The 22,788-nt window shown below is 45.1% G+C and overlaps 2 protein-coding genes across 2 annotated transcripts in view; one reads left to right on the top strand and one right to left on the bottom strand.

The window, feature by feature from the left end:
* The window catches only part of rab5ab (RAB5A, member RAS oncogene family, b), a 419,058-nt gene that overhangs the window by 267,419 nt on the left and 128,851 nt on the right, over positions 1–22,788 (bottom strand). The gene's annotated exons all lie outside the window — the stretch shown is intronic.
* Positions 1–22,788, top strand: part of znf385d (zinc finger protein 385D) — a 465,630-nt gene that overhangs the window by 333,194 nt on the left and 109,648 nt on the right. The window lies entirely within an intron of this gene.

The raw sequence follows: 22,788 nt of genomic DNA, 5'->3' as shown, positions 1-22,788 counted from the left end.
TTCGGGTTTAATATAGAAGCTGCAGTTACGCGTAAGACCTGAGGTGGCAGTAGCGAGTATATCCATCGAGTCCCTTTAAGTTGGATAAACCATGTCACTTCTTCAGCGCTTCTCACTGGAATCAAAACTCAGTGCTAAACATTAGTTCCTGCGATATCGGGAGTATGATGAATGTGCTTTCCGAGACATTCTGGTTCTGTTTAACCGTACCCAGCCCTTGTGGCTTACGGATGATATGGAGAAATCGAGAAGTGTTTGTGCTCATGTTTATGGATCTCTGTCGTAAGAAACGCGTGAGTTACAGTTTTGTTGTTTGCTCAGCGTGGAATGAACCAGTGAGAGGAGCTCTGACGGAGGCGCCGCTCTGACCACAGCTGACGAGCGGGGCATCGGCCTGCTTTGAGAAACAATATTACAATACGACACGAGATGTTTTCCCCACGGAGAGAGACACTGCGGTTCTGCTCCCCCAACATTAGGAAACATTAGGAAATGTGTTTAAGAAGGAGCTTGGACCGCGGTTTGCTATTGTCCTCGTAATGATTTGAACTAAACAATGTTTGGACATAGGGGAAGAGACCTTTATATGAGGCTAAAAACAATAGCCAGGAAATTACAATTTAAGTGCACTTTCAGCACGTTCAGTCAATAAGAATGAGTTTTTAATGTTCGGCCTTGTGGAATAGAGCGTTTGAGTTGTAAATGTTGAGCACGTTTGATCAGGATTGAGAATGGACTGAATGAGGCACAAAAAGACTAAGTCATTAAGTTAGTGTGGGCCGACCTGAGCGGCATGTTTTTGGAGGTTCTGCCTTCAGATGCTCCTCTGATCCTCTGTAACGGAGCACCTCCTCTCGCTCCTTCTCATCTTGGTCCTCCTCCTTCTCCCCTGGCTCTGACGCCACTCTTCACCTGAGGGTCTCCTGTGAAACTCCACAGTGAATATGAAAACACCACCGTCTTTCCCCATCTTCTGAGCCTTCCCGAGTCCAGCACGACCATTAGCCATTAGAACAACAGAAGGCTTGTGTGGCTTAGCTGTGAGTCTTGCCCGGATACCTCCTCATTTGTCCCTTCCTTGCTTCCTGCAGCTCCTCCGCTGTGCTGCAGGTGTGGGGGCTCTTGGTGCCTCTTCAGTGTCTCAGAAGAAGAAATGTGTAGCTCTCAAATGTCGTTAGCTCATCCGCTAGCCAGGAAATAGTTATTTAGAAACATATACTGTGAAGTGCAATGGTGAATGTTTGTAGTTTTTGGGTGCTCCTCGAAGAAAACAGAGAAAACTAAATATTTAAGACTCACATTACTAACAAAACAATGTAATCAAACTGAACAAGTAAAAGTTTAAATGTTGGAGTTGATGTAAACCAACCAAAAGATTGGAATTACTGTATGAGGATCAACATAATACAGCGAATACAGCGTATTTACAGGCGGCAGCAGGTCAAATTCAAGGCTTTTTAATGCCCCAAAATAATATTTTTAATGTCACAAACATTAGATTCAGCAGAAGAATGAAGAATAATGGGAACTGGGCGACTTCTTCAAAAAAGGTATAATACAGAGGAAGAATTCCCCGTGCTGTGTGCGGTAGAAGCCGCTGATGCTGTTCCAGTGGTGGTATTAGACCGAGAGGCTCAGCTGTGTGAATGGCCCCCGTGGCCTCCTCAAGAGCTGCTTTCACGCCTGGATTACACCGCTCCCAAGGAATAATACCGGCTCCATCCAGGGCAGCCGCTCCATTTGTTCAGTGAGAGCGGCCCTTTTCTATCGGCCGGATTAGAGCCATCTCCAGTCGCAGCACATCGAGGGAGAAGACAGGAGAACAGAGCTGTCACTGAGGAGAACAGAGCTGTCACTGAGGAGAAAGAGGAGAACAGAGCTGTCACTGAGGAGCTGAGGAGAACAGAGCTGTCACTGAGGAGCTGAGGAGAAAGAGGAGAACAGAGCTGTCACTGAGGAGCTGAGGAGAACAGAGCTGTCACTGAGGAGCTGAGGAGAAAGAGGAGAACAGAGCTGTCACTGAGGAGCTGAGGAGAACAGAGGAGAACAGAGCTGTCACTGAGGAGCTGAGGAGAAAGAGGAGAACAGAGCTGTCTCTGAGGAGCTGAGGAGAAAAGAGGAGAACAGAGCTGTCAGTGAGGAGAAAGAGGAGAACAGAGCTGTCACTGAGGAGCTGAGGAGAACAGAGCTGTCACTGAGGAGAAAGAGGAGAACAGAGCTGTCACTGAGGAGAAAGAGGAGAACAGAGCTGTCTCTGAGGAGCTGAGGAGAACAGAGCTGTCACTGAGGAGAAAGAGGAGAACAGAGCTGTCACTGAGGAGAAAGAGGAGAACAGAGCTGTCACTGAGGAGAAAGAGGAGAACAGAGCTGTCACTGAGGAGAAAGAGGAGAACAGAGCTGTCACTGAGGAGAAAGAGGAGAACAGAGCTGTCACTGAGGAGAAAGAGGAGAACAGAGCTGTCACTGAGGAGAAAGAGGAGAACAGAGCTGTCACTGAGGAGCTGAGGAGAACAGAGCTGTCACTGAGGAGCTGAGGAGAAAGAGGAGAACAGAGCTGTCACTGAGGAGAAAAGAGGAGAACAGAGCTGTCACTGAGGAGAAAAGAGGAGAACAGAGCTGTCACTGAGGAGAAAGAGGAGAACAGAGCTGTCACTGAGGAGAAAAGAGGAGAACAGAGCTGTCACTGAGGAGAAAAGAGGAGAACAGAGCTGTCACTGAGGAGCTGAGGAGAACAGAGCTGTCACTGAGGAGAAAGAGGAGAACAGAGCTGTCACTGAGGAGAAAGAGGAGAACAGAGCTGTCTCTGAGGAGCTGAGGAGAACAGAGCTGTCACTGAGGAGAAAGAGGAGAACAGAGCTGTCACTGAGGAGAAAGAGGAGAACAGAGCTGTCACTGAGGAGAAAGAGGAGAACAGAGCTGTCACTGAGGAGAAAGAGGAGAACAGAGCTGTCACTGAGGAGAAAGAGGAGAACAGAGCTGTCACTGAGGAGAAAGAGGAGAACAGAGCTGTCACTGAGGAGAAAGAGGAGAACAGAGCTGTCACTGAGGAGCTGAGGAGAACAGAGCTGTCACTGAGGAGCTGAGGAGAAAGAGGAGAACAGAGCTGTCACTGAGGAGCTGAGGAGAAAGAGGAGAACAGAGCTGTCAGTGAGGAGAAAGAGGAGAACAGAGCTGTCACTGAGGAGCTGAGGAGAACAGAGCTGTCACTGAGGAGAAAGAGGAGAACAGAGCTGTCACTGAGGAGAAAGAGGAGAACAGAGCTGTCACTGAGGAGAAAGAGGAGAACAGAGCTGTCTCTGAGGAGCTGAGGAGAAAAGAGGAGAACAGAGCTGTCACTGAGGAGAAAAGAGGAGAACAGAGCTGTCACTGAGGAGAAAGAGGAGAACAGAGCTGTCACTGAGGAGAAAGAGGAGAACAGAGCTGTCACTGAGGAGAAAGAGGAGAACAGAGCTGTCTCTGAGGAGCTGAGGAGAACAGAGCTGTCACTGAGGAGAAAAGAGGAGAACAGAGCTGTCACTGAGGAGAACAGAGCTGTCACTGAGGAGCTGAGGAGAACAGAGCTGTCACTGAGGAGCTGAGGAGAACAGAGCTGTCACTGAGGAGAAAGAGGAGAACAGAGCTGTCACTGAGGAGAAAGAGGAGAACAGAGCTGTCACTGAGGAGAAAGAGGAGAACAGAGGAGAACAGAGCTGTCACTGAGGAGAAAAGAGGAGAACAGAGCTGTCACCGAGGAGCTGAGGAGAAAAGAGGATAACAGAGCTGTCACTCAGGATCTGAGAGGTGCAGCCAGAGGAACCTTTCAGCTGTTTAGACCAGAGCTTTATACAGAGTCTTTGCCAGAATGTATTTATTTTGTGTCACACGTGGTCAGTGTGAGTGAGTGATGGAGGGAGCTGTTATTGTAGTCTGACAGGCTTGTTTTTGTCTGTCAGACCCAGGGCAGCCGTGGCCACAGGAGCACGTCACCACATCCACTGAGGCACTTTGAGAAGACACAATATAGACGTGTATAGACACAGAACTGCAAGCTAACTTTGTATATTATTTTAGTGGCAGAAAATGTCAATATCAAATAAGATGAACATTATTATATATCATTATTATACTGGACACTTCATTAACAGGTAATCACAGGTTTATAATAATAATCACCGATAATGACCTTGATCTTTAATGAAATAAAACTATTTTATCCTGTACCATTTCCAAACTGCCACACGCAGCACAGCCGTACGAACGGCAGCATCCTGTTTTATTTGGCTGTTTTTTTACAACAGCCCTGAACCACCAGCGCAGTAAAGTCCGGATAATGAAGTGCCTCTGCTTTCCACTCCAGCCTCGCGGAGTCTTCTGGTAATGGACAATTAGCAGGAATTCCTCATATTCTCCTCCAGCGGCGGCTCGCGGACTCAGGCGCAGTCAGAGCGAGAAATCAGTGCTGCTCCGTGCACAGGAAAACAGGTCAGCGACACCGAGGCCACACTCACACTCACAGATGAAAAACATCGGGAAGTACGAAACCATTTGAAACTGATCTTGTAGATAAATGACAAATAACAGTGAAAGAATGTATTGCAAGTTTTCTATAAAGTGGAAGAAGATGGACTGATGGATGATTTTTAGCAATCAGCTAAAGAGAACAAGGAGCAACATCTATTATAGAAAACGCTATCTCAATGGCCGCCGCCTGGGCGCCGCCATGTTTATTTCCCATACCGACTTTGAAGCTCAGCAGGGACGGGCCTGGTTAGGACTGGGATGGGAGACCGTTTGGGAACACCAGGAAGCCGCGGTGCTGCTGTCCCAGGACAACCCACCGTCACAAAAACGCGAGTGCACGAGATCTGACTGCCGTGCGTGTGCGCGCATTCACCCAGGGCGATGTGTGTGTGCGCGCGCGTTTGTGTGTGTGCGCGTGTGAGCGTCCGTGCGTGTATGTGTGCGCGCGTGCATCCAAACCGGCCTGTGTGCGCGTGCGTGCGTGTGTGTGTGTGTGTGTGTGTGCGTGTGTGTGTGTGTGCGTGCGCCGGCGTCTATGTGTGTGCGCGCGCGCATCCAAACAGGGCGCTGTGTGCCATCGTCACTCACCCTAAACTGCAGCTGTAGACGCTCCGCACAGGTACAGGTACATCCTCCAAAACACATCTGCGTGTCTTTGTTTAAGTCTCTCCTGCCCAAAACCTGCTCCAACACGAGCCTCTAATCAAACGCGCTGCTCCGACTGATTTATCCTCCGTGTGACTGAAAGCGAAAATGAAACTACAACTTCACGAGCACATGGCCTGCACTGCGTAGTTTTTTTCTTTTTTTTTACTTTGCTGCTGTACCATTTGTTTTCTATTTTGCTTTCACGTATTGTGAGCCCAGAGGTACATTTTATTCTAAAGCAGCTTTGAAAGCATTGCCAATTTTGTTGTAAGGTTATAAATACTGTCTAACAACAATCATTAGGCTATTTCAGTTCAAAACCTACTCATTATTTGTTTTATTGTACACTACCATGATGCACCAAGCCACGGGTCCTGCACCGTGACCCAAACCGTTAGAGCTCAACCCCTCATATTTATCCATAATTATTCCACTATCTCTTGAATTCTATTCCCTGAGTTTAGCGAACATATTGTCGTTGTAGTTAATAAGAAAGGAGCACGGGTGCATCAAACTCTCTAATTGCTGTTTGTTTGCAATTATTTTTTGCCTTCATTATTTTACACATTTGTAGTGGCCATAGTTTTTGGAATGGGTTGGGAACCACTGTTCTACAGCTGAACTGTGTGACGGGTTGGACATTTCTTTGTAATCACTCATAATCTCAGAATATCACATGTGGAGACTAGCGAGGCCCAGCTGAAGGCCGGGTCTCAGCTAGTAAAAAGCATAAAAGGAAATCCAAATGAAAAAGACAAATCATTTTTAGACATTTGGCGAACAACACTGTAAAAGGTGGTGTTTGTGCTTTTTTAAGTGAAGCCAGAATGTGATAACTTTTCACTTTTCATTTTGAGAAAAGGGCCTTTGAAGGTAAGAGGTCCCATTAATAGTTCAGTGAGGCGTGAAACTGATTCAGAGGAATCAGAAAGGCCCTGTCAGTGTGTGTGTTTGCTTAACGCTGCCGAATGTTTCCTGTCCAAGTGATTTATATCCAGTGCTGCGTCGTAAAATCGACACAAGCGACTCCTGACCTTTCTCCGACGCGAAACTCAAAGCGTCAGCGAAGTATGTTTTTGTTTTCCCTGCGTCGTGTCCGAGCTTCAGCAGCGAGATGTCACCGCGGCGCTAACCTCCGATTCTAATCCGCCGCGCTGGAATCACGGCGGGCTCAGGTCCAGAGACAGCTGTGTTTACGGCCGGGCTCCAGCGGTGAGAGCAGGAGCTAACGCGCCGCGCTCCGGGACATGTCAGCGAGACGGCCGGATTATGAGGAATTACAGTTTACACAGTCAAATGATCACAGAGGTGGAAAGTAAACAGTAAAGCCTCGCACTTATGCTGCACTTACTGTACTTCACTACAGCCCACGTCTCACCCTTTCACTCCACTACACTTTTTAACTGGATTCAAAAACAAAAGCACCTGCTGGTGAAATTTGATGTGAAAGACACACAATTTATACATGATTTAGAATTTTTTTAAATAAATATGGCAGAGTGGCTAGAACAAGCCATTTTTAAAAGAAAATCATAAGAAGTCCCGTTTTCTAAGCCACAGACAGAAAACGTGACTTCTTATGGTTTTCTTTCAAAAATGCCACTCTGTCATAAAGGCCAGATTTGTGCAGTGTACGACTAATAGTTGTTCTGTGGACAGTTTCCCCCACCTGAGCTGTGGCTCTCTGCAGTTCATCCAGGGTCATCATGGGCTTCTTGGTTCGGTCAGTAAGTTTAGGAGGACGGCAGGGTCTTGGTAGGTTTGCAGTGATGCCAGACTCTTTCCATTCCTGGATGGTGTTTTTAACTGTACTTTGAGAGATGTTCAAAGCTCTGGAAATCTTTTTTATAACCTAACCCAGCTTTATACTTCTCAATAACCTTATCCCGGACCTGTCTGGTGTGTTCTTGGACTTCATGATGCTTCTGCTCCACAATAGTCTCTAACAGACCTGAGACCATCACAGAGCAGCTGTATTTGAACTGACATTAGATTACACACAGGTAGACTCGATTTAGTCATTAGGTCAACATGTGATCATTCAGAAATCATCAGGAAACTTCTGAAGACAGTTGGTTGCATTAAAAGGAAAGGAGGCCTGTACTTTTGCACATCATTCAAAATTCAAAATTCAAAATCATGTGTGCATTTCACTTCACAGTCGTGTGTCACTTAGTGTGTGTCTTTCACATATCATTTCAAACAAATATACTTCTGTTTGTGGTCCATAGTATGGCAAAATGTCGTAAAGTTAAAGGGGGGCGGATACTTTTGCATCCCACTGTATATCACGACAGGCACATTATGATAATCTGCCAGTGGACTTAAAATTAATGAGAAAAAAAGCATCTTTTTTCACATAAGTTGACGTTTGTGATCAAATTCATTAGCTTTTTGTGTGTGTGTGTAAAAATACTTCAGATTATTTTTGATTTACCAACTCAAATGAAGTACTTTTATGACTTTATTACATTTATAAAGTTATTGTGAGGCCCCTCAGTCCCCCTTCTGTGGGGCCCCTCAGTCCCCCTGTTGCCTGTGTCAGCTCCATCACTGAAGTTTTGTCAGGACTCATGATGACTTCCTCTCTTTGTTTCTCTCATCACCAACTAAAGAGGGAATACTGCGGTCATTCACAGTGAAGACTAAAAAAGACCTCAATGGGGGCATGGTGCACAATCGGTTCATTCTCCAGCCTGGCTCCACATTTGGAGGGATGGGTCGATGGGTCGAATATCCCTGCGGGGACAATAAAGTTCACCTAAACCTCCTTCATCTGCAATTTTAGACTTTATTTTTCTCTGATGAATTTTCCTCACTTTATTCTTTAGAAACACATTTAAGTTGGTGCAATTAAGATCTGTTTTAGAGCAATTTTGAGCCGGTCTGATGGTGATTTGAGCTCGATCTTGGCCTGATGGCAGTCGCAGGTCAAATATAAGTACTTGGAATGATTGACTCTTCGTACTGTCAGTACATTGTGTGAAATCCCACTGATGTGCAGATGTAGCACTGATCACCCCCCCGTTCCCCCCCCTCTCACTCCCGCCCGTCTGCGGAGGATAACCTCGGATTATCCCACGCGCTGCAGTTGTTGTTGGCCGCCGCTCGGAGACAGCTGTGTTTGTTAGCGCTGCAGTCATGAGAGCGCAGACCCAGAGCGCTAATCCACAACTGGAGCGAGACCGAGGGAAGCGCCGCCTCAGACCAATGTTCCTCTGGGTCCTCACGAGAAGCACGCAATCCGTCCCACAGTCCGTCCCACAGTCCGTCCCACAGTCTGTCCCACAGTCCGTCCCACAGTCCGTCCCACAGTCCGTCCCACAGTCCGTCCCACAGTCCGTCCTACAGTCTGTCCCACAGTCCGTCCCACAGTCTGTCCCACAGTCTGTCCCTCAGTCTGTCCCACAGTCTGTCCCTCAGTCTGTCCCACAGTCCGTCCCACAGTCCGTCCCACAGTCTATCCCTCAGTCTATCCACAGTCTGTCCCACAGTCTGTCCACAGTCCGTCACTCAGTCTGTCCACAGTCTATCCACAGTCTGTCCCACAGTCTATCACTCAGTCTATCCACAGCCCGTCCGTCAGTCTGTCCACAGTCTGTCCCACAGTCTGTCCACAGTCTGTCCCACAGTCTGTCCCTCAGTCTGTCCCACAGTCTACCCACAGTCTGTCCCTCAGTCTGTCCCTTGGTCTATCCACAGTCCGTCCAACTGTCCAACAGATTTGAGAAAGAATCCATGATGGCTGCTCCTACAGAGCATGTGAAAGGACAAAAAGGTGGGAAGCTCAGGAATGTCTGCTCCCGACCTCGAGGACCAAAGAGAAGCACGTTCCTCGCCCATTGGGCTTAACACAGCGAAAACCAAGGAGATGGTTGTGGACATCTACCTGTTCAAATGTGAGCGTACACATATCTGCATGTCCACCTGGATCACAAACTGGACAGTGGTAACAGAACAGAGCAGACTCACATGGCTGAAGTCTTCACTGTCTGGAATGAGACGCTGCTCTTTTCTATCTATCAGTTGTTGCTGTTGTGCATACAGGCCAGGGAGGGGACCCGGCTGGACAAACTGGTCAGGAGGTGTGTGTCAGTGAGTGATGTAGAGGGGAGTGGACACCCCCTGACTGTGGTCGCTCAGAGAAGCCGCGACAGTGACAGTGACAGTGCACTGCAGGATGGAGAGGTTCAGGAGGTCGTTTATTCAGGGCTATGAGACAACGGAGCTTTCTGAAGTGCACTTACTAATGTTAGTACCTTTATATAACATATATGTTGTATAACTTTTTGATGTTGTGTATTATGTTTGGATGCATTTGGAATATACGCTAATGGACACCGGAATTTCCTCACTGGGGATGAATAAAGAATTATAAATTAGAGCCTGGACTTAGAAGACTTGAACTTGAAGAATCGTGCCTGGCCTACTGACATCCTCCTGTTTCAAAGGGTTACTGTATATACATGGGTGAAAGCCTGATCCACTTAAACGTATTTTCCCATTTTCCTCCCGTTGGGCTGTCTGTCAGTTTGTGGAGGTTAATTAGAAAAGTGACTTTGGTGCGGCGGTTGACTGTGGGCCTTCTGTGCCGATGGAGGGAGTAATGGGGGTCACTGCTCTGTCTCTGAGTAAAGGCTCTAAAAACACACGCACAGCTTCTGTCGTCATTGGGAGACGCCTGCACACTTCAATGTTGGAATTTGTAAAAGTGAACCGTAAACAGTCCGTTGAATAAATTCAGCAGCAACTTTTTCTTTACCGACCAATGTTTTGGGACCAACCAAATTCCATAAGAGGAAAGAAAAGTCCAGCTGTATCGATTTAACAGACTCTGCTTACCATCGACCAGGATGTCTGAGATTTCTTTCTTTAAAAGGAAATAATATTTGTTATCTTTTGGTTTAATAATTTAAGAGTTTAGTGGTAAAAGTTTACTTCATGTACACAATAGCCAGTGGAAAAAAAATCCTTATACACAGTGTTAGTGTTTTCAATGGCTGGCTCCAATTTGAATGCATGAACATTGTTAGGGTTGATATGTTTTGCATAAATGGAGGGTGTTCCTTCTATGAAGCAGGAACAAAGTGAACAGGATTAGAGAATAAACCTGAGAATGAATCAAAAATACTTCTCCAGGTCAGTCTTGGACGAGTGAACACCATTAAACTTGGTTGATAAGTTAAGAAAGGGTCAGGTTTGCATTTGTCTCAGTGGCTCAGTGGTGGGGCCGAGCACACATGCAGATCACTTCCCATTCCCCCAGAGGTTAATTGTAACACGGAGTGTCCCGTGCGCAGCCTGTGGGTGTAATGGGGGTCACTGAGCTGATGTCTCTGAGTTCAGCCACAATCATCCACAGAGCGCTTCATTAGAGACCTCCGTAATCACAAAGCTCCGCAGTTTATCTGGGATTGTTGGATTTGTGCTTCGTAAAGAGGACAAAGAAACAGATCGGATCGGGACATCGGGCCGTGGCGGAGTTAAAGATGAATTATTAATGTCTGGCTGTGAGAGCAGATTGTTTCAGCCTGTTCCTGGAAGAGGAAAGGGCCCCGTGAGGTCAGAGAAGTGGACATTTGGACCACACGGTGGAGCCTTTGGATTTATTGAAGTCAGTTCTACAGTTCAATCAATCAATCAATTCACATTTTTTTTACTCAGACAAAACCTCAATACAATACGTGTATGGTCACGTACTCGCTAACAATAGATTGCTGATACGATATTTTGAGCACATTTTGGTTAGTTGTTGGACTTTATTATTGGCAAGGGAAAAATAATGATTTTTCTTGCCTTTGAGACAAAAGCTCTAGTTCTCAGTGGAAGAAAAAATAATTCCCTTAACAATTCCATTGGCTCTTGATTCAAGACAGTCCAAACCTTCTCAAAATCAGCATTAATTGTTTTAATTCAAGCACGTTTCAAGCCCTTTATCTAAAATGAGATGGCATTTTTTCCAGTGTAGTTAGTATAATAAATATAGAGACTTATTTTTTAGTTTTCTTTCAGGGGCCGAGTCCCACATTTCCCCCCTCTGCTCAACCCCTGTATTCAGTCTGTGAGCTGCAGCCTGACTGTTCAGAGAAAACACTCTGCTGTAATAAGTTAGTTCAGGGGAGGTCTGAACCTCTCATGTCAGTTGTGTTATATCAGCGCACAGTTCTACAGCCAAATCAGCTCTGAGTTCAAAAGTGTTGCAGTTAATTTTTCCGCAAATACACTGCCTCAGCTTCTTCTGTCTCATCAGAATGCTTCCCTCCGAGTGTGAAGAGCTGAGCGTTTCACTAAATGGTTACGGTAATCATGTCTTTACACTTTGGATCCGATGCAGGGCTCTCTGCCTCTTTCATCTCGCACACAGTTGTTGGAACTCAGTAATTGAAACATTTCTCCACATTTCCGTGTCGTTGAATGTAGACATTGTTTTTTTGCCTTGGACCTTAGTGGTTCTGAAGCAGATTTCCATCAGACTGATCAGAAGGTGATATGGCTGCACCACTTTGACAGATATATTGCATTTAGATTTGATTTGCGATTTTAATATTTATTGAAAGCATATGTTCTATTTTTCATGCAATTGAGCTGCATATAAACACTGCTGTTAAACATCATGGTGCTTATTTATTACATTTCAGCTTCATCAGCAACAAGATACAAATCTGCAAGAAGCAAAGAAGCATTTCATGGAGTCAGGAAAAAAAACATTTTAGTTTTAATCATTGTGTAATAAATGTGGTGCTCTCTCACACTCTTTCCCTCTCCAGCTCCATAAAGTGTGTCTGAATCACACGCTGCTTGTGATTGGGGCGATTGGATTTTTTGGACCACCTCAATCCACTCCGTGATGAAATGAAAATCCCCTGACCCAATCTGACTCGCAGGTTAGCTAAAACCCTGATTTTGATTCGATAAAGGTTAGTCGTGCAGCAGTAGAAGAGGAGATGCACAACCTGGGTCTGCTCAGCCCATGTGACCTCTGCCGGGCCGTGTCGGACACCAGTGAGGGCGAGGGCGTCAGGGGTGTTCACTGCTTGCATTTGAGAAATATTTATCATCAAAGTTTTATGTGTAACATATAAAGCCAGTGGAGAGGTTTGTGATGCTGACATGATATATCTAATGAAAGTCAAATGAGGGGTCTGACCGTCCTGTCCTGTCCTCACTTTGGGTTATTACCCCCCTCCCCCTCCTCCCCCCCACACACACACCTCCATCCCGCACTTGACTTTTACAGTGCTATAAATGTCTGCGCTCGTCTCCGGTTACATCAGTGCGCTCCCTGATGGGGGGGGAGGCGTACACGTGGACAGATCACCGCCATACGCCCGGTCATCAATCTGCACCCTGCCCCCCGTGGCAACACGCCGACAGCCGCCCGAACCGTGTGGCGTCGGCACAAATGGGAGGCCACACTTGACTGAGAGCCAGCGGTTTCATGAGCACTCACTGCTGTGGTATGACCATGTAGCGTCACAGACGTCCTCCACAATGTGAGCTGCCCTTTGCGCGGCAATTAGCATCTGCAGTTGATCCAAGGCCAGAGGGGATTTCAGAGCGTACGAGGTCGAATGATTGTGAGGGATCTTTCTGTGTGGATTTGTACAGGACGGGGCGTGGGAACGTCCTTATTTGAAAAGAGCGTGGTGATCTGAAGGAGGGTGTGGGAGGCCGTAGAGGCTTATTTTTCTAACTGTCGTTCCTAATCGCAAATTGACTTTATTGTAGGTGAATGCCTTCAAGGAAACAGGGAATGTGTCCAAAAGAAAGAAAGGCTCAGCAAGACTGTTACAACTTGAAAATATACAAGGCGTTTGTCTGCGCTCTCCCTGCTCGAAAACATGCCGTTGTCTTTGGCACGTCGGGACGATCTCTTCATCCAATTGTTCATGATGACTCCATCTTCACCCCTAAAAAACAACTTCAGTGGATTTTTTTGAGAGAAGCCTTCCCTGGCCACTGTTCTCCCTGAGAGTGTACTTGCCTTATTTTTAGCCTGTGATTATCTGCAGCCCTGGTGTGTAACCATCGTCCACAAACTCTGAAGACCAACAGAGGAACATCTAAACCCAACACACTTGAAACCAGTGGACCAAAACTTTGAAAACCGTCTGAATCAATGTACTGACAGCAGGGGCTGATATTTGAAATATATTATTTTTTAAAATTGTCAAATTTACTGTGCCAAGCAAGAAATACGTTTTTTTTTGTTTTCCAAAAAGGACGTTTTCTTGCGCCGTCATATAGCATTTGTGACCGAATCGTTTTGATTGTGAGCGATTCGAACCAGATCTTATTTTTGTAAAATTGGTTTTAATCAGTTTTTTTTAATGCAATTTTGCAAACGTAACAAAGCGAACACAAGAAGAACAGCAGAAATGACGAGGTTTTAGCTGGAAACATGACTTGGTTCGGCAGGTGTAGCCTCTTTTCATTCATAGGGCACAAAGTCGTATTCATATGATGCATTTCAAAGGTTTAAACGAGTCCCGCTGTAAACAGTGGTCATTTTGATGCACCTCTGAGAAGTGTTGTTGGGATTACTCCATCAGACGAAGTGGAACTTCTGCGTGATCTTTGCTTACATACGACACCTGCTGCACTCATGTCTTTGGAGCGAATATCAACGTTGAACCTTGAAAGATATAAAGTTCAGTTGGGCCACACTTAGTTTTTCTCTAGTTGAGAACGTCTCGTTCTCTGCTGTAGACGGGATCAACTCTGGACTTCAGTTATTGATTGTTTTTCTAAATTTCAGACTTTTTTTCTGGAGCTCCAAATTACTCAAAATAATAAATAAATCAGTTTTCTCTAAACAGACATGCCCTCCAAGCCTGAAGGGCACCTGATTTTTGTAAGTTTTTTTCACACTAAGATTTGTGCTTTAGCCTGGTGATCCAGTGCAGCACTCTCTACCTCTCTTCTAATGAATAAATATATACAATAATAAAAGGGAAGTTTACAACTTGAATAGATTTAGGTTTGAAATTTGGCGTAGCCGAAGAAAAACTAAATTATGTTTTTTAAAATCCTTCCTTTGCTGATCTCAGACAATAATCCGAATCCCCGGGCCATTGCTCTGAAAAAAGGAGGGGAAGGGGGGAACTTGATTTTTTACTTTCAAATTTCATCCTCACTCTCTCCTCACTTTGCAGTCTCACAGACTATCACTTGATTCACTGTTTTTGGCGGCCTAAAGGCTTGATGTCATGTTCTTGGAAAAGACAAATGTTTTTTCCTATAGAGACGTGTTTTGGGGATGTGTTTTTGAGACTTTCTCCTCTGAAGACGTCCTTGTCTGAACAGAAACTGGAGGTCAGGGTTTGGATGGTGCTGCTACATCCGAACACTGTGTAACTTGTTTATTTTAAGCTTCAGGGAAATAGTTAACTTCCCCCAAGAATCCAGTGACCTGGCATCTTGTCTCCGATGGATTCTCAATGCAAAAATAGCCGTATCCTGGATGGGAACGAGCGGTTGGCGGTAAAGAATCACGTGTTTACCTTCAGACAAATGCAGCACAGAAGCGTCGTTTTGGACCAGGGTTTACGTTGAATTCCTGCAGTTGTGTTTTGGCAGGAGACACAGGTTGGTGCGTGTGATATTTCCACAGACAGACTCTCTGTTCAGGACCCGGTGCCATCAGCGCAGCCGCGGACTGTGGGTGTCTGTACCTGCTATAAAAGACCTATTATAAATCACTCTGGCTTTTTTATGAACCCACAGACTTTGTCAAGGACCGAGAGGCCGATTCAGGCCTGTGGAAGGTCATGGAGCAGATGAAGCTCTTTTCACCCCCAATTATTCATATTGTCACACGGGCAACACATTCTGTATAGAAGGTTGCCCTGGACCTTCTGTTTAACTGATAAACAATCAATATTGTTGTCATTTTGTGACAGTGTGAATTCTCAGCCATCCAGGTGATTCATTCTATGAGGATGTTCCCTGGATAGAGACGATCTGTCCAAAAAAGCCCTTTGCTTTGTTTTTAAACATAGTAGATTTAGATGACAGTTTCACACCGTACCTGTGCAGACAGATCAGTCTGTGATATTTTTGTTTCTTGTTTGAACTCAGGCATCAAAAGATTATACTTTGATTGGTTTGTTCCTGTCAGTATCAGACTCAGACCGGAGTACAGGAGAGAGAGAGGGGCAGCATGAGTCATGTGACTCTCAGTCACCACAGAGCTACTTTCAGCTCGTCACCGTTACGTTATGGCTTTGTCATTGCCTTTGAGATGACACAGGATTATGAAATTTGCTACGAAGCTTGCTGAGGATGGATCTAAAATAGCATTAATGAACCTGAAATATGACCTATTTAGAAGGATAACTCTGTAAGAAAGTCTATGTCACTTCCTGTCAGTGTTCAATAAGGAAGTGAAAGTTCTAAACTAAAGAAAACTGGCTACAATCTTCCAATCATGATCTATGATCATGTGTCATAAGGTTGTCACTAAGGTTTGATGTTTTCAAACATTAAACATGAAAAACGTGAATGAACATTTTAACCATGTATATTTTCTGGCAGACAGCAGAGGTGGACACTTTCCTGTCCCGAGGAGATACTTGGTTCTCAAAGTTTTTCACTGTCCGTAACTACATAACTGTGTTTGTGTGGAACGCTTTAGAAAATGAACAAAAGTCCATAATTCATGATCAAAAAGGATGTTATAAAATAACGTTTATTCAGCAGAGAAATGCTAAACCATTAGAGGGGCTCTGTGTGGCTCGCTCCTGCTCAGGCTGAAAGCTTTTGATCGGGCCGCAGTCACAGGGTTTTACTCTGGGCCGAGTGGACGGTCCAGAGCCACACGGCGCCTTACGTAACTGAAGTGACTCACTGCAGCCTCGGGACGGCCAGGGTCCTCGGAACATTGGCTCTAAAAAAAACCCTGAATCGCTTTAATAGATCATAATCCTAAAATAATAGGATATACGTAAGAACAGAAGTGACTGTCAATGCTACGCAGGGTTTGAAAGAAATAAAGTGCTTAAATGACATTACATATGCATGTTTTCCTCAGTTCATTTCAAACACTTCTCCCTCGCTTTCTTCCTGTTTGTTGTTAGAGAAAGTACAATATTGTTTTTGACCGGGGAACAACATTATAACGTGTAGACGTTTTGCTTTTAAAAGTTGATTTTGCGTAACATTCAATGCCCACACAGTTCCTTTTGTAAACCGGCTGTAAACTTTCCTAAGCTGCGCCTCTTTAATGTCCTGGAGTGTTCGGGCGCGGCGGCTCTGAGTTGTGTCTGGACTCGCGTGACGGACACTTTAATCACGTACAGCACTGAAGCCTGTGTTTAAAGTGACAGGAGGATTTGGGGCAATGACCTGCCTCAGTGGGTTAACACTGACACTTCATCATTGTTTCAAACTGAACACAGCTCTGTCACACGCCAGGCACAGACCACTGTGGTGTAGGGGACTTTCTTTGGCACATTTTATATATATATCCATCCATCCGTCCATCCATTTTCTTCCACTTGTCCGTTTCCGGGTCGTGGGGGCAGCTGCTGGAGCTGCCCAAATCACATTGCACCAGCCCCATATGGCTCCTGCAGGTGGTGGGTCCACGGGTGGACGGCCTCATGAACGGGCCTGTTGGTCTCTCATAAGGGGCTTCTGAACCGCTCTTTGTCTGACCCGTCACTTCGGACCTGTTTGCCCTGGGAGACCCTACCAGGGGCACGAAGCCCCCGACAACAGAGCTCCTAAGATCATTCGGGCGCTCAAACCCCTCCACCACGTTAAGGTGGCGGTTCCAGGAAGGGTTATATATATATAAATATATATTAAAAACGTATGAAAGTGTAGTCTCCAAGCTTTCCAAAGATTTTCCAAACACATGGAAATCTGATCATATTTGAAGAACCTGTGAACATTTGAGTCTAACCTCTCAGGGTTTTTCGTTTGGCCTGTTCTCACCTCTCTCTGCAGTAGTATTGCAGTAGTATTGCAGTATTCCAGCAGGGCCTCCGTCGGGCACATACACACATTGACACGCCCCCACGGCATTTGCCCGTTTTCCGACAAACAGTATTAACGCTTTTAAATATACCAATACTGTTATCTAAAACACGGTGAGGCTTCTTCGTGATCTCAACTGAACAATTCTGCAAAAAAGCGGGAAGAAAACCCCTCTTCTTTCTCGATTTGTGGGAAACTGAGTCAGCTGACATGTGTCCCTGGATCATCCTGTATACAGCGGGGTCTAGACGTGCCCCACTCATCTGCATATTAACTCAGACTGATGTCGAGGTCCAATGGGCCAAGAAAGCCCTTCTCTTTGGTCCTCATGGGAGATGACGTTGTTGTAATACCCCCCCCTGGTGGCCAGAGGCGACTCCAAAGGGCCCCTTTTTAGACACAGGCTTCGTAGGAAGAGATTGAGCAGCCATGTTGATTTCACAGACCGTTCGGGATCATTACTCTGAATGGGGCTCTCTCTCTCCCGGCTCTGCCTCAGTCAGAGCAGCTTCAGACACGGGGACCAGGTCGAGGAGAGCGGCCTGTGAACACCACCGAACCTGAGGAGAACCGAAGGACTCCACTCTACATGTTTTATACTGAGGGATCCTTCAGTCTGACTCAACACACACGGGTTTAAAGGATTTTGTGAGTTGAAAGCTCAGGTTAGGACCCCTCTTTCTCTCTCTCTCTCCTCCCTCTCTCTCTCTGGTTAGAATGATTGTGAGTTGAAAGCTCAGGTCAGGACCCCCCCCTCTCTCTATCCTCCCTCTCTCTCTCTCTGGTTAGGGTGACTGTGAGTTGAAAGCTCAGGTCATGACCCTCTCTCTCTCTCTCCTCCCTCTCTCTCTCTGGTTAGGCTGACTGTGAGTTGAAAGCTCAGGTCAGGACCCCTCTCTCTCTCCCTCTCTCTCTCTCTCTGGTTAGGGTGACTGTGAGTTGAAAGCTCAGGTCAGGACCCCTCTCTCTCTCTCTCTCCTCCCTCTCTCTCTCTCTCTCTGGTTAGGGTGACTGTGAGTTGAAAGCTCAGGTCAGGACCCCTCTCTCTCTCTCCTTCCTCCCTCTCTCTCTCTGGTTAGGGTGACTGTGAGTTGAAAGCTCAGGTCAGGACCCCCCTCTCTCTCTCTGGTTAGGCTGACTGTGAGTTGAAAGCTCAGGTCAGGACCCCTCTCTCTCTCCCTCTCTCTCTCTCTCTGGTTAGGGTGACTGTGAGTTGAAAGCTCAGGTCAGGACCCCTCTCTCTCTCTCTCTCCTCCCTCTCTCTCTCTCTCTCTGGTTAGGGTGACTGTGAGTTGAAAGCTCAGGTCAGGACCCCTCTCTCTCTCTCCTTCCTCCCTCTCTCTCTCTGGTTAGGGTGACTGTGAGTTGAAAGCTCAGGTCAGGACCCCCCTCTCTCTCTCTGGTTAGGCTGACTGTGAGTTGAAAGCTCAGGTCAGGACCCCTCTCTCTCTCTCCTCCCTCTCTCTCTCTCTCTGGTTAGGGTGACTGTGAGTTGAAAGCTCAGGTCAGGACCCCTCTCTCTCTCTCTCTCTGGTTAGGCTGACTGTGAGTTGAAAGCTCAGGTCAGGACCCCCCTCTCTCTCTCTCTCTCTGGTTAGGCTGACTGTGAGTTGAAAGCTCATGTCAGGACCCCCCTCCCTCTCTCTCTCTCCTCCCTCTCTCTCTCTCTGGTTAGGCTGACTGTGAGTTGAAAGCTCAGGTCAGGACCCCTCTCTCCTCTCTCTCTCCCTCCGACAGGGAGATTGAAGCGGAGGTAAGCGGTGCCAGAGGCTGGAATGCGCCTCTGTTGGAACACGTCCCGCTCCATTGTGCTCCGGCCCGCTGCATCCTCCGCCCGTTTCCTCAACGATTCTGCTAAATTGACTCTTCACTGCTCTGTCTCGTTCACGTGTCGCTGCTTCTTCACAACAGACTGAAGAACTGTTTGTGGACACATTACTGCTGCACGCTGGCTGCTCTTCACTGCAGCTTATTAGAATCCAACGCTAATCTGGAAGAACATGACGCATGTGGAGCGGTTCATGTTGCCGCTTCAGAGTCTGAAAGTTGTTAAGTTTGCAAATATATTCATGCGTTTTAAGAATAGTTACGTCAGATACTTGAACCCAAAGTAAATGTTTTATGGATCATGAGCTCAGTTCAGACCGTGTTGTTGCAGCGGGGCATGTGTCAGGATTAGGCCTGGGCACTTTTATATTTGTTTTCGATATCGGTACTTTAACGATACTTGGTTTATGATACCGATACCAGAACGATCCTTTTCTTGATACCTTTCCAGAACCAGAAAACACAATAATGTGTTGAAGATCTGCAAATTTACAATGTTGGGTTCATGTCCAATGTCGAGAAATGTGAGAGAAATTTGGAGAAATTGTGGCAAAAAATACGTTTTTTTTTTTTTTAAATGGGGCAAAAAAGTAGTAGTAGTAGTTGTTGTTGTTGTTGTTGTTGTTGTGCGTATTGTGCGGCGCCTCGTGTGCGTATGTGAGTGATGTCATGTCCCTGCAGCATCAGAAGCTCCTGCTGCTTCCTCTGAACAGTGAGGCGTGGCTCAGCAGCTTCAGAACAAACCTCCACATGAAGCCGCAGGAGCAGAGCTTCTCCGACAGATGGCATGACTCACACAGCCAGTCAAATCCCAGGACTTTTAATGACATTTTAATATGCAAACGTTGGCTTTTTAAGACTTGCAAACATCAGAGAATGAGAGGAAAACCTTTGAACAAAAGTAATTTAATTTTTAATGTTTTTAAGGCCATTTGAGTTTATTCTTACAGCCACAACATTTAAAAAAAAACCCTCACATGACCAAATTAAAAGTTCAATTAACAGGCTACATCATGCTAACTTGAAAAAGTTTCTTGTTTGTTCTGGTGCTCTGGTCATAGGAGCAAAAGAAGAAGAAGTGTGCCCTCTGCAGGCATAACTACAGTGAGAACCATATGTTTACATACACTTCAGGTCAATTAGAATTATTATTATTATTATTTTTTGTTAAATGCCAGAAGAATGGGAGATGGATTTCTTTTTTTTTAGTGTTTTTGACCTCGGAAGCACAAGTCTGGTCCATCCTTGGGTGTAATTTCCAGACACTTGAAGGTTCAGGTTCATTGGTTCAAACAATGATGTAAATGTCCAGTACAGATCAGAAAGAAGGCGGGTTCTGTGTCTGAAATGTGAAGATCAACCCAAGAACAAATGTAAAAGACCTGGTGAAGATGCTGAACCTGGTCAGAGTTTGTCATTATCCAGAGTGAAACAAGTCCTGCACCGACATGAGAGGGAACTCTGAGGAAGAAGCTCTGACTCCAAAAGAAACATCAAAGACAGATTGGAGTTTGCAAATAAAAAAAGGATGAAGACTTTAATTTTTTGGAGACACATCCTGTGGTCTGACAAAAAAAAAAGTGTGGCCATAATGGCCATCGTCACGAGGAAAAACACCATCCCAACTGTGAAATACGGGGGGGCAGCATCATGCTGTAGGAGGAACTGATGCACTCCCCAAAATAGATGACATCATGAAGAAAGAACTCTATGTGGAAATATTGGAGCAAGATCTCAAGAGGCAGGAAGTTAAAGCTTGGACACAGATGGGTCCAAATGGACAATGACCCAAAGCAAACGGTCAGTACTGGTCACTAATTGTCTTAAGGAAAACAAAGTCAATGTTTTGAAGTGACCATCACAAAGTCCTGATCTCAATCCATGAGCAGAGCTGAAAAGGCATAGGCATGCAAGGTGGCTACAAATGTGTCTCAGCTACACCAGTTCTGTTTGGACGAGTGGACCAAAACTCATCCAACTGTTGTGAAAAGCTTGTGGAAGGAAATCCAAAATGTTTGACCCAAAATATACAGTTTAAAGGCAATGCTACCAAATATTAATGAAATGTGTGTAAACTTTTGGTTGTGTAAAAAGCGAGTTGAAAATTCTATCTCTGATTCTTCTGGCATTTAGCAAATATAAATATTTGCTAAATATATTGAGGTGAAAACATCGATTTTCCACACATGGTCAATGTTGAGATTAGTTTTAGATAATTGTCTCCCATAGCGTCATAGTTTTAATTGTAGTGATTGTAAGATGCCACTTTTAAATGAAATAAATGAAAATGAAATGAAAATAATATCATGCCATAGTTTAAGAAATCACGACAACAAGCATCTAAAATTTAAACAAGAAACAAAATGTCTTTATTAAAATCAAAATAATGAGTTAACAGCGTCTGCTTTAACAAATAGCTCCTAAATATTTATATTTTATTAGGACCGGGAGACTTTGGGAAAACAATTATCACGATTATTTTCCCCATATTGATCGATCTTGATTATTCATGAAAAATGAAATACTGTTCATCTTGCTTTCCTCCAGTTTCATTTAACGCACTAAAGTCTTCCATTGTCTCGTCCAAACTCCCAAACGAGGTACTGTTTGTGCCAAAGAAATGGCTGTAAACCTGTCCATTATGAAGTCCTTTACGATTATTGAGATTGACCAAATTAGAGATTGCGATTTCGATTACATTTACAATGCTACAAACATTCTTTTTTTTTAATTTATCAGTTTATTTGGTCGGGACAGGGCATGTTAATGAACAAGCTACACCGGATTGTAACCTGGCGTTGGAAGTTGCTTTGTGTTTGATTGGTTCGCTCTCGTTAGCCCCGCCTCCAGTCTGGATTTGGAAATTGCGTCCTATTACCACAATTCCAGAATGTGTTTATTTGTATTTATAAATACATAAATAAAGTCAGTCTGGCTTTATGTCAGGCTAGAAATGTCCTACATTTTCAGCGACAAAATCTGAATAATGCATGGAGTCAGGTTTAAATTTATGATTTCATTTTCTGACATATTAGTTACAAAGTCTTTTTCAGAGAGATTTTAGATTAAAAAAAAAAAAAAAGAGTATATGAAAATAATCTGTTTCCTAGTGGGAAAATCTGTAAAAATTGATATTTCACCTTGTTTTTTGAAATTCAAAACTCAATAAATCAGGTTAGAAATAAGATATTAAAAGATCCCTCTGAAGAAACTGGAAAGTGTGGAGCGACTGACATGGAGATTCTGTCTGGTACAATGTGAGAAAAAAAAGAAACGCCTTTGAAATGACAGTTTCCCAAATAAATCTACTGAGCCGGGGATGACTAGTTTATTCGAAACCCAAAATCGCTCTTTACAACCAACATGCAATAAAATAAATCCCTCACTTTAAACCTGGCTCTGACCCTTATCTAGATTTGGTCACTGAAAATATCAGCAAATTTGACCCCTTGTAATACATTTAGATTTTGAGCAGCTAAAGTTTCTTCCCCTGCAGTGCTGGCCTTCACATGTTTCCCGCTCGTCCTTCTGTGTTTGGTAGGACTTGTTCAGGTTGGTGCAGCTCCTCTGTCCTGGAGCAGGGCAGGTGGAACGCTCCGATGAAATCACTCACCACGACATGTGTTCCAGCGCCGATAATAACAGGGCGAGCCGCTGACGGCATCGCATTGCTCAGGTTTATGCTCTGATGTATTGTTTGGGAGCGACGGATCGGCTTCAGAGGCGACTGACAGACGCCCCGGGGCAAAGAAAACAACAGTGCATTACAGAAAAGCCCCAAAAACACTCGTGAGTCGACGGGCCTGGCTTTGAAAGGTTCTCCCTGTACTT

Source organism: Gobius niger (assembly GCF_951799975.1).
Source record: "Gobius niger genome assembly, chromosome: 8".
In the NCBI taxonomy this organism is placed as follows: Eukaryota; Metazoa; Chordata; class Actinopteri; order Gobiiformes; family Gobiidae; genus Gobius; species Gobius niger.
This window is presented reverse-complemented; position numbering and strand designations above follow the sequence as displayed.